Source organism: Furipterus horrens, unplaced genomic scaffold (assembly GCF_987537825.1).
Source record: "Furipterus horrens unplaced genomic scaffold, mFurHor1.1.pri manual_scaffold_5, whole genome shotgun sequence".
NCBI lineage: Eukaryota > Metazoa > Chordata > Mammalia > Chiroptera > Furipteridae > Furipterus > Furipterus horrens.
The window spans coordinates 201,910,954-201,923,208 of NW_028327175.1; positions in this window are offsets into that span (position 1 = coordinate 201,910,954).

A 12,255-nucleotide genomic window follows, 5' to 3' on the forward strand; every position below is an offset into this window, starting at 1 on the left:
CCGGTGGGGCCGCCCCGAACAGACGAGCCTCTGCCGCCAGGGGCTCCGTGCACCGGGCAGCGTGGGCCCCGGGGCTCCGCCGGAGCCCGGCCAACAGCACCCGGCGCGGCGGTCAGGACGTCACAGCCCCGGCCCCCGTGGGCCCCGCAGACAGACTCCGAAGGCCGCTGTGTGCCGGTCACCTCGGTAAACGGCAAAGGAACTGACCGGCTCTGGAACCCGGCGGGTGTGCGCTTCCCGAGCCCCTGAGCGTCACGCAGGGTGACTCGGGGGCGGGCGGCAGGGCAGGACTGGGGACGCTGGAAACCAGGCTCGGCGTCTGACTTGAAGTCTGTGTTGGAAATCACCCCCATAAAAGTCAGCCGGTGAGCGAGGAAGCGCCGGGTCACGACGGGGCCTCGTTCAGGCTGGCCCTCTGCAGGGTGAGGGGCGGGCTTCTGCCCCCCAGTTTGGGCATGGTCTGTTTCAGGTGACAGATATCCCAGTTCACAGCAGCCTGAGCTAGAAACGGACTCCTGCGTCGGGGCTGAGCTGAGACCCAGGCTGCAGTGACACCGGGCAGGCGCTTGGCCCCACCCGCGGCTCTGCTCCTTTCTCGGGCCCCTGCTCAGGGCGGAGCGGCACGCGGTCTCGCCACTCGCCCCCTCTTGTTCTCACCCACCCGGGAAGACTGTGGGCCTGAGTCTCCTTGGCCACCATCACTGTAAGCAGGGGGACAGGCTCCTCTGACGCTCCATCCGCGGACACTGGGGACAGGGAAGGGCTGGTCCCCCCACCACCCCACCGTGCCTCCTGCGTCTGGCGATGCTTTAACTATATCCTTCCTTCCGGATGCCCCTCCTCTTTCCTAAAATCAGCACGTTTTCCTTTCTGAAGTTTCTGAATATTGTGTACAGCGTGCAGCTCACACCACCTTTCCCATGAAGCCCTGGGCAGGGACGGGCAACCGAGCATGTGGAAGGTCCCCCCTGGCCAGAGAGCAGGCAGGACTGGGCCACACACACCTGTGGAGTGACTTACCGAGGCTACAGGCACACTTGTGGTTTGGGACATAACATTCGCTGGTGGGGACCCTTCTCCTGCAAGGAAACCGTGGTGAAGGTCCAGTGGGATTATTAAGAACGGTGTTCGCAGGTCAGAAAGGACTCTTGATCGCTGTGGCCATTCCAGGCCCTGGGGGCTGGAGCCAGGCAGGGTCTGGGGTGAACAGAGAACCCTCCTTTGGGGGAGCCTTCCATGGACTCATGTCCTCTGGTGGCGTCTGGGTCAGAACGCGAGGAGGCGGGAATTTTCAGAAGAGGATGGGGCTGCCTCTGGTGGCCGGTGGGCTTGACAGACCTGTCCCCGGTTGGGAAGGTGGTCTTCCGTGCGTTCTCCCAGCCGCCGTCTTCTGGAAGCTGCCCTGTGGAGGCCTGTGAGCCACGTTGGATGAATTGTTATGCACGGCTGTGGTGAGGGCCAAGGGCCTTCTTCTCGTGGGGACATCTAGTTGTCCCCTCGGCGTTTGCTGCAGAGACGCTTCCTCTTGCCTCCGATGGCTCCGTGCCTGGGCTGGACGGCGGCGGCTCTCCCCTCGGTCTCTCTGCCTCATCTGTTGGCTTGGGACGTCGGAGCCACTCTGCGCCGCCTTGGCTCCTGGGGCATCAGGGCAAGTCCTAAAGCCAGGCCGCCCGGCCCCCCCCGCCTGGTTCTCCTTTCCCGAAATGGTTTTGACGTGTTTCTGTCTGGCGGAGGTGCCGCACACGCCCTGGGCTCGGGTGGAAGCTGCTCTGTCCAGCAGAGGCTCCGTGACCACGGCGGAACAGACTGACCCAGGACACTGTGTTATGTCTGGGGAAGGACGGTGACTGGTCTCCAGTGGAGACCAGTGATTAGACCTTCTTCCCTCCTGCTTTTTATCAGGGAGGACACACCTGAGAGATACAAGGTCAAGATCCATGAACCATCAATAGTTTGGAGGCGTTAGGGTTACCGCTGACATTAACAGATCACATGTGCGAGTACAGGGGGCACGGTGACCAGTCTGTGTCAGGGTCTATCACACATGTTGGCGCCACACTGGCAGTAGGTGCAAGGCTTCATACATTCCTATCTAGAAACTGTTTGTGTTATACTATAGATAAAGAAAGCAGAGCAAGTTCTAAAGCATAATAAGCATTTTTCAGATCCAGTTCCCATGGCAACCCTCTGAGTGGCTGTCAGTCCTGTTCCGCACGCAGCCTCATGTTGAGACTAAAAGACAGGCGTGGCCAGGGTGCCGGCGGCAGTCACGCTCAGGCCGGGGCTACAGTCCCCTAACCCATGAGGAGCGGTGGCCCAGATGTATGTACTCTTTATTTCCATACAAATTTTAGAGCCAGCTTGTGAGTTTTTACAGAAAAGCCAGCTGTGCTTTTGACTGGGGTGATGTTACATTTGGGGGGAACTGGCATCGCTACGACAGCGGGCGTCCAAAGCCGGGACGTCGGGGTGTCCCTTCATTCATTGCCGTCCCACTCCCTGTCTCTCAGCGGCAGTTTGTGGGTTTTGGGGAACAGGTGTTTGATGTACGGGACCTACTGAATTCATTACTAAGTACTTCGTGTCTGATGCTATTGCAAAAGGAATTGTAAAAGGTTTATTCTCCGATTATTTTTTAAGATTTTATTTATTTATTTTTATAGAGGGGGAAGGGAGGGAGAGAGGGGAGGCAAGCGTGAATGTGCAGGAGAAACATTGACTGGTTGCCTCTCACGTGCCCCCAACCAGGGACCAAGCCCACAACCTAGGCCTGTGCCCTGATTGGGAATCAAACCAGCGACCTTTCGCTCTGTGGGCGGACGCCCAGCGGGCGCACTGGTCAGGGCTCCCATTGTTTTTTGCTAGGATATAAAATTGCGACCTATTGTTATGTTTTAGACGTGTCCTGTGTCCTTGCTAACTCGTCGGTTAGTTGTTGCATACATTCCTCAGGATTTTCTGTGCAAATAGTGGGTTATCTGCAGACAGGTGGTCTCCTTCTCCTTTCCTAATCTCTGTGCTGTGTGTTTGTTTTTTCTTGCCTCTTATCATGACTGGGACTTCCAGAACAGTGTCCTGTGTGAGTGCGGAGAGCAGACTCCCCTGTGTCATTCCCTACATTGGGGGAGAACGCCCCGTCTTCTGCTCGCTATGACTTTAGCTGTAGGTTTGTTGTAGATCCCTGTAGCAGGCTAAAGATGTGTCTTTGGAATCCTAGTTTTCCTGGGATTTAAAAAAAAATCATGAGTCGTTGTTGGATTCTGTCAAATGGTCTAATGCTGTTTGTGTCTATGGAAATAATTACATGATTTTCTTTTATTCTGTTAATACGCAGCCTATTCGTTGCTGTTCACGGGTTGAGCCGTCCTTGCATTCCTGGGATAGTTCTCCCATGTCCACGTTGTTTTCTTCCTGTGTTGTTGGATCACCGTTGCTAACTCTTTGTCCAGGAAACTCTCCTCTTCGCTCATGGGGCGTTTTTCCTCTGATGTGCTTTTGCTGAGGGGTGGTTTTTAGGTTATTGCATCACAAGTGTGCTGGGCCGTAATGCGGCGAACATTCCCTCTCCTCCTCTCCTCTGAGAGTCTGCGATGGTTTCTTCCCCGACTGATCCAGGGCTGTTTGGGTGTTCTCTTCTCTCCCTGTGCGTTTCTTTGGAAATGTGCTCTTTTCCCCTGAGTTTTTGCATCTGTTGGCATCATTATTCAAGCACCCCCCTTTACTTCTGGCTTCAAATCAGTAGGTTTTGCAGCAGCGTTTCCTCCCGACCCCTGACAGTGACAATCTATCTCCTGTCCCCTGCTTTCTTTAACAGCATAACGAGGGGCTTGCCAATTTTTCTGATCTTGTTTGTTGTCTTATTTCATTGATTTATGTGTTTATTCTTTCATTCCTTCCACTTAATCGAGGGTTACTTTGCTCCTCTGTTACTATGCTCTTGAGTTATACAATCATTCATTAAGTTTTTGTCTTTTTTGTTAATGTAATCATTTCAAGTTATAAATTTCTCTCTAAGCACATCCCCCAAATCACATTTTGTATTGTTATTATCATTTAATTTGGATATTTTCTAAATTTCCCTTGTGTACTCTTCTACGAGACATGGATTATTTAGAATTATGTTGTTTCATTTTCACACATTAACAGTTTTTTGAGATATAATGAATGATTATAATTAATATAATACATTAATAATATAGAAGTATGTTTAATTTTCAGTCACAGTTTTATTAACTATAATTAATATAAGTACTAATATAATTAACATAATATAATTAATTTCTAATTAAATACCACTTTGGTCAGCGCATGTAGTTTATATCATTTTAATCCTTCTGCATTTGACAAGTCTCCTTTTTTGGCCTTTATGTGGGGTGTCTCGGTGAGTATGCTGTGCAGACGTGGAAAGAATATGCATCATACAGTTTTGGGGGCAGTAAAGTGTGACTCTAGTTTTACTCATTTTTTGTCTGTTTGTCCTACTTGTTCTACTGAAGGGCGTTAGACCCGTCAGCAGTGTCTGTGGGGCTGTCTGTCTGTCTGTCCCGCTGCTCTGCTGGGCTGGCCCCTGGGGTCTGTGGGTCCGTCAGGCAGGCCCGGTTATGCTGGCTGTGAACCTGTCTCTTCGCGCCATTGACGCGACGGCTATGAGTGAGTGTCACAGACGGGACTGTTCTGTGCCTCCGGAGAGACGCCTTTCCCTTCCCAAGCAGGCCGTCCCATGGCTCAGCTCAGACTGCAGGCCCGCTTGAGCGGGCAGATAGCTGGGGTCCAGCTCAGGGCTTCCAGCCCCCACAGGGCTGCGGGGTGCGGGCCACCTGAGTGAGGCCACACCAGCCAGCATCAGGGCGTGGGCACACAGAGCCCCGCGAGAGGCCCTGCTCTGTCCTCCACAGTCTTCCCGTCCAGCCTGCAGGGTCGGAGTTTGCCCAGGTCCTCTCTCCGGTCCTTCGAGCCGGAAAGACTGGGGGTTTGCTACCAAAGGGTGGCTGCCCCGAGGGGCGCCGGCACCGCCTGCTCTCGGACAGTAAGTCCGGGGTCCCCTCCCTCCAGGGCCTCCGGGTCACTTTGTGGCCTGCAGACTGAAAAGTAATCGCTGTCTGAGGCTGCAGCTCATCGCCTCTGCGAGGGCTGACCCACGGGAGCCACGGCCCATGGCCAGACGCGGAGCATCCCCTCTGCTCTTTCTTCCGCAACATTGGTTGCTGTTGACTTCAACATTTTGATCCTGTCCTACGAACCGACCTCATTTTTGTCCCCTTGCTGTCATTTTGATGAGGTTGCTGTAGGCAGCAGCTGTAAGTGCATCTGTTCAAGCTGCCCTTTCAGTTCAGGCGACGCTGTTTCCTCTCTTTTGCTTCTGGGGTGAAGGGTGTAAACGTTTTCCAGCCATGACAGCGTCATGGCAGGCCTGCGGGCTCACCTGCGACTCGTCCCCCGGCCGGAGCAGAGCCTCTTGGTAGAGGGACCGCCCGCTTCCCCAGCTCTGCGCTGGCAGGAAGGCCACCATCCCGTCCAGGGTGCGGCCAGGACCAGAGGGTCAGTGGGCGGAACTCCCGGAGGGAAGGCTTTGTCCAGCCCCAGCCCCAGCCCAGGTTCCCTCACTTTCTTGACTGATCTAAGACTGTGTCCTCGGGATAGTTAAAGCCCGCGCTGGGCGGGGCTTGCGTTCCCTCATCTCTACCTCCGTTCATCTGATCAGCTCGCCATGAGTTCCGGTTGTGTGTTTATCAGGAAATTAATGGCATCTGGGGATGGATGGAGTCTGGGGACGGACGGGAATCAGATGAGAGACAGAGTCGGGACGGATGGAGTCGGGTGATGCACAGAGGTCAAGCTATGGGGGGAAGGGCTCAGGGGTCAAGATCATGGGCGGCCTCTGGAAACGAGCGAGGAAAACGGACTTCGCCCTCAGGCTGCCGGGAGGAACACAGCCCAGCCAGCAGCCGGCGCTGAGGACCCCTGACGTCCAGACCTGGGACAGAACAGGTTTGTGTTGCTTTGAGCCACCAGGTGTACCCTGTGAGAGCAGCCCCGGAAACCTCAGCCGTTGCCCGATGCAGGTAAACGAGGAGGGCGCGTGCCGGTGCCTGAGAACGCAGCCGTCGGTACCAGAGGGGACAGGAGTCGCCTTGGACCCAGCTGGGCTGTGAGAGACGGGCCCGGCCCAGGTCTGACTTCGGGGAGCCCGGGGTGGCCCAGGTCCCGGGTGGGAGGCTCAGGCACCTCCTTGCTCTGCATGTGGCAATGTCTCTGTCTTCAGACAGAGCAGCGTGGCTTGGCAGTGAGGACACTGCACGCACGACCCGGGCCTCCAGGGCAGGTTAGAAGGTCTGACCAAGAACCCTGACCTGCAGGGGAACACAAGGGCACGTCCCAGCTGTTACGGGGAAAATCCCACTGGGCCGCTGGCCTCGGAACTGGGCACAGCTGCACCGGCTTAGACAGGGGTGACTGGCTTCTCTGCCGAGGACACCGCCCGAGGAGGAGGAGTTCTCTGCGGACACGCTGCCCTCCCACGGAAACCACAGTAAACAGTCTGTGCCATCTGTTTCGGCAAAGCGCCGGGTCAGTGCGCCCCGAGATGCCCCGAGCTTTGCTGGTCCACAAGGCAGTGCGGGGAGAAACGTGTAGTTAATAATACGGTATGAACTTGATAGCTCAGTTCTTATCACGATTTTGTTATGGTCAATCTAAGCCTAATGCCCTGTCTTCATGGCATTTTCTGCTGTCCTAAATCTCCCCTCTGGAAAGCAATAATGGGAGGCCGTCAGCAGAGCTTACGAGAAAACGGTCCTGCCTCGGCGGCCTGGAGTGCTGGGGCAGAGAGCCCCCTTGGCAGTGACACCACAGCCCGCCGGAAGGCCCCTCAGTCAGCAGCCCCGCTGGGGTCCGTAAAATGGGCCATTCAGACTGCGGGCTTGCAGTCTGGGAGGTGGGGGCGCCAGGAGAATCCCCTTCTGGTGAGGGTAGGGATTGTTTCCCCATGCAGGTCCGCATACAGCAGGAACCCAGCACTGGACTCCATGCATATGGTGGGGCTCGTCACGTGACTCAGTACACACAGTAGGTGCTCAGTGTGTACTCAGTGCACACAGTGGGACTCAGCATGTACTCAGTGCACACAGTAGGCACTCAGCGCATGACTTGGTGTGTACAGTAGGTGCTCAGCATGTGAGTCAGTGCACACAGTAGGTGCTTAGCATATAACAGTGCATAAGTAAGAGCTCAGCATGTACTCAGTGCATACGGTAGGCACTCAGCTCACCACTGGGGAAGTGTGTGCAAACAGGTGTGTTTCACCAGACCATGTGTTCCGTTCACGCTGCGGCCTGGTCCCCTGAATTCCCTTTTCCCGCCAGGTGTGGGATTTGGGGGCCTGGGCACTGGGGGCAGTGCCTGTCCTTGCATTGATTCCTGGGCACATAGCATGTTCACTTGCCTGCACCCAAGGGGCATTCCTTGCTTCTCCCTGGTCACAGACTAGCAGCCCCCGGGAACACGGGGGACAGCTGCTCCCTTCCCACGGCGACACTGCGCTGTCCCTGCAGCCCCTGGTGATGAGGGGGTCAGCCCGTCACGGGCACGGCAGCGAATGGGCAGGCAGCCCGCTGGCCTCACTCGGCTGGAAGCTAATGCGCCTTTACATCGGGGTTTCAAAGCCTTGCAATGAAGTGCTTTCACCTTTGGTTCTAGACTTGCTGCTACGGCCTTATTATCTGCCAAGGGGGTGACCCTCAGGCCGCCCCTGCCTGCCGGCGCGGGGACGAGAAACGGCGGTCGCGGAGGTGACAGCAGTGTGCGGCGCACAGGCCCGACTGCCGCGTTAAACACGCTCCTCTGGTCACCGGGCCGGCGGCGCTCCCAGAGCGAGCCCCAAGCCCCAGGGGAAGACCAGCGTGAGTCCAGTGAAATGAGGGAGGGGCCCTCACGCAGCCGTGTGGACTTCGGTCTGTCAGCTGCAAAATGTGGGTCCCTCACCTTTGCTTAAGAAAGGGTTCTGTTTATCACCCACTTCACGGAGTCAATGTTCTGGAGCAGTTTCACTAATACCGCCCCTCTGGACACATGCACACGTGTGTGCACACACATGCACGCAGACATGTGCACATATGCACACATAGCATCTACCAGGTTCTAACGCCCCGTACCCCATTCCAATCAGCTCCCCCTCTGACTTCTGGTCACAGCCTCTGTCACCACCGGCCACACGAGCACACTTGCCCATGGGACTTAGTCAAGGGGGCTCGGGGCCTCTGCACCCCTGGAGGGTTACACAGACCCTGTTTCCTGCGCAGGAGCTGAGGCTGCAGGGGGACCCTGGGGCTGGGTGGTCTCCGCGGCAGAGCGATCGGCGGAGCAAATAAAAACAGGAACCCGAGTTTGCACGGGACACACTTACACTGAAAACCTCAAGTTGAAGCGGGCACCCTGCACGTCCTCTGGAGCCCTGGCCGGTCTGGGACCCCCGGTCTCTGCCAGGGAGGGGGTTGGGGGAGCGCAGTGTCGGGCAGTGACAGTGCGGTGTGGCCCTGTACTGACGGACACAGGCCAGCACACACGTGCTGGAACCCACGGCACGTACACCAGGAGCAAATGCGAGTGTAAGCTGTGGGGGTCGTGCCGTGGCAACGCGGCTCCCGGCCCGCAGTGAGCGCCGCGCTCGGGCGGGGGCGGGGCGTGCGGGGTGGGAGCGCGGACTCTGTGCCTGCCTCTCACCGTTCCTGTGAACCTAAAACTGCTCTAACAGCGAAGTTACTGGAAGCATTAGAGGCAGTCGCGGTGGGGACCTCCAGAGAAGCAGACCCAACGGGGCGCGTGCATGAGGCTGGAAAGGGGACAGGAGACGGACAGGTGATGGCTGATGGGTGATGGAGAGACACTGGTCGATTGTAAGGAGTCGGCTCGCATGACCTTGCAGGCTGGCAGGTCCCGCACGTGTCAGGTGGCGGCCCTGGAGCCCAGGGTGGGGCTGGTGCCGCAGCCGTAGGCAGGGCCCCTCTTCCCCAGGGCCTCGGGCTCTTCCTTGTCGGGCCTCCGCTGACGGGGCGAGGCTGCCCCTCAGTATGGAGGGCCACCTGTTTACCCAGAGCCTACTGACGTAGATGGTAACCTCACCTGAGGCGCACCCTCACCGTGACCCGCGTCTGCGTTGGACCAGACGTCTGGGCAGCCCGGCCCTGACCGGCTCGCGTGAACGGAACCACCAACGGCGGTCTGCAGACGCACTGCCTCCCAGTCCGGCCTCAGTTCAGGAGAGCAGAGTCACTGTTGCTGCATTTCTCAGTGAAAACTTCTTTTTTTATGCTCACAGAGATAATAACACGCCCTGCAAAGGGCCTCCTCGGCCACTGCTGTCCTTATGGGCGCCGTACTACTCCTACCGCCCACACCTCCTGTGTCTGCCCTCAAGGCTTGTCCCAAAGGCCCCTCCTCCACGCTGCCCCCCCATACCACGACACCCAGGCTCTCAGAGGCTCTGATGGAAGCTTCTCTGCTCCACAGGCCGTGAGCAGGACCAGCCGTGGGTCTGTCCTGTCCCACTTCCCAGTGACACCCAGCAGGGCTTCCGGTTTGGGCTCCATTTGGACTTTCTGGATGGTGGCTATGGTGAGAGCCTTGGAAATGCAATACATGCAGCTCATCATTTTACTCCGGGCTTCATATTTGCTCCCCCGACATACTCACCGCTCCCCGACCTGGGGGAGTGTGTGCGCAATCAGTCCTGCGGTGCTTTCAGAAAGACGTGCGCTTCCTGCGCAGAGGCTGCTTCCTGCCTGCAGGAGCCCCTGTTCTGCCCACCCCAGCCCCCGCAGTGGCGTTCTGCGGGAACAGAGCTGGACCAAACGGGGCGGTGCGGTGCCCTGCCCAGGAGGCGGACGTCTGCCTGTTCCCACGCACCCTCCGCACCTGCCTCTGCTTGTGGGCGCGTGAGGACAGAGGAGGGAGGAGGGCTCCTGGCGGCTCCAGGAGGAGGCGTGTCAGACGTGAAGCCAAGAGGAGACGGGAGCTGGGGCTGGAGAGTTCTGATGGCGAAGCCCCAACTACGGGCCAGAGACGCAGCCCTGGTGTGACAGCGGTGGGTGCGTGCACACATGGGTGTGTGCATGTGTGCGTGCATGTGGATGTGCAGATGTGTGTGTGTGCAGGCATGTGCATGCAGGTGTGTGCAGGTGTTCAGATGCATGTGTGTGCAGACATGTGCAGGTGCATGTGTGTGCAGGTGTTCAGATGTGTGTGCAGACATGTGCAGGTGCATGCAGGTGTGTGCATGTGCAAGCAGGTATGGAGATGCATGTGTGTGCATACATGTGCAGGTGCGTGTGTGTGCAGGTGTTCAGATGTGTGTGCCGACATGTGCAGGTGCATGCAGGTGTGTGCATGTGCAAGCAGGTATGGAGATGCATGTGTGTGCAGACATGTGCCGGTGCGTGTGTGCGCAGGTGTTCAGATGTGTGTGCAGACATGTGCAGGTGCATGCAGGTATGCAGATGTGTGTGTGCAGGCATGTGCAGGTACATGTGTGCAGGTGCATGTGTGTGCAGGCGTGCCTCCTGAGAGGAGACCAGGCATCTGGACTTGAACAGGTCCTGAGGAAGGGAACCTCCTTACCCACACGTCTGCCTAGCTTGGTGGGCTCATCTGTGATAAAGACCATATTCAACGTCCTGCCCCCTCCACGGCCGCTGTGGGGGTGGAGGGGAATGTGAGCGTATACAGCAATGGAGGCGGAAGAGCTTGGGGATGTGGAGAGTCATGCAGAGTTGCAGGGTTGCTCCGAGCAGGGGTTCTCTGAGCTCACCACCCACAGCCAGACCGTCTGGCGACGCCCCAGACTGTTGCAGTCTCAGCGCATATCCTGGCCCTCGACAAAAAGTCACCTTCTATTTTTAAAGTATATTTTATTGATTATGTTGTTACAGTAGTCACAATTTTTCCCCTTTGCTCCCCTCTGCCCAGTACTCCCCTCCCCTTCAGCAATCCTACCCCCTTAGTTCATGTCCATGGGTCGTGCACAGAAGTTCTTTGGCTACATCCTTTCCTATATTATTCTTAACTTCCCCCTGTCTGTTTTGTACCAACCAGTTATGCATCTTAGTCTCTGCACCATTTCCCCATTTCTCCCCCCCCCAGCTGATAACCCTGCAAATGATCTCCATGTCTATGATTCTGTTCCTATTCTGGTTTGCTTAGTTGGGTTTTGTTTTTATTTTTGAGATTCAGTTGTTGATAGTTGTGAATTTGTTGTCACTTTAATGTTCATAATTTTTATCTTTTTCTTAAGTAAGTCCCTTTGACATTTCATATAATAATGGCTTAGTGATGATGAACTCCTTTGGCTTTACCTGTAATCCTGGTTGTAAGTCCTTGCTTTTCATCACCTTGAATACTTCTTGCCAGTCCCTTCTTGCCTGCAAAGTTTCTTTTGAGAAATCAGCTGATAGTCTTATAGGCACCCCTTTGTGGGTAACTCTCTGCTTTTCTCTTGCTGCTTTGAAGATTCTCTCTTTATCTTTATCCTTTGGCATTTTAATTATGATGTGTCTTGGTGCGGTCCTCTTTGGGTCTAGCTTGTTTGGGACTCTCTGTGCTTCCTCGACTTGTATGTCTACTTCCTTTGCCAAATTTGGAAAGTTTTCCTTCATTATTTTTTCACATAAGCTTTCAATTTCTTGCTCTTCCTCTTCTCCTTCTGGCACCCCTATGGTTCGGATGTTGGCACATTTAAAGTTGTCCCAGAGGTTCCTAAATCTCTCCTCATTATTTTCAATTCTCGTTTCCTCATTCTGTACTGGTTGACTGTCTTTTTCTTCCTTATGTTCCAAATCATTGATTTGAACCCTGGTTTTCTTCTCATCACCATTGGTTTTGTGTGGATTTTCCTTCGTTTCACTTAGCATAGCCTTCACTTCTTCTCTTATGCGTTTGCCGTACTCAAGCATATCTGTCAAGCCTGTGAGCATATTTATCACCAGTGTTTTGAACTCTATGTCTGTTAGGTTGGCTATCTCCTCTAGGTAGAACTGTCACATCTGTTACGTTGTAAGGGATGGAGCCTTAGGGATTTGTCAGTACAGGGTGACCCGTTTCACCACTTTGGGGCACTGTATGTGGGGGAGGGGTCTGAGAGGGAACAATGCTGCTTGCTCAGCACTCGCCCCCTTTCCAGGCACCTCTCCCACTTCTGTATGGGGCTGGCGCCCCTCTAGCCGCTGCCCTGGCCGTCGTTCCCAGAGTGGGTGGGTCTGCAGATGT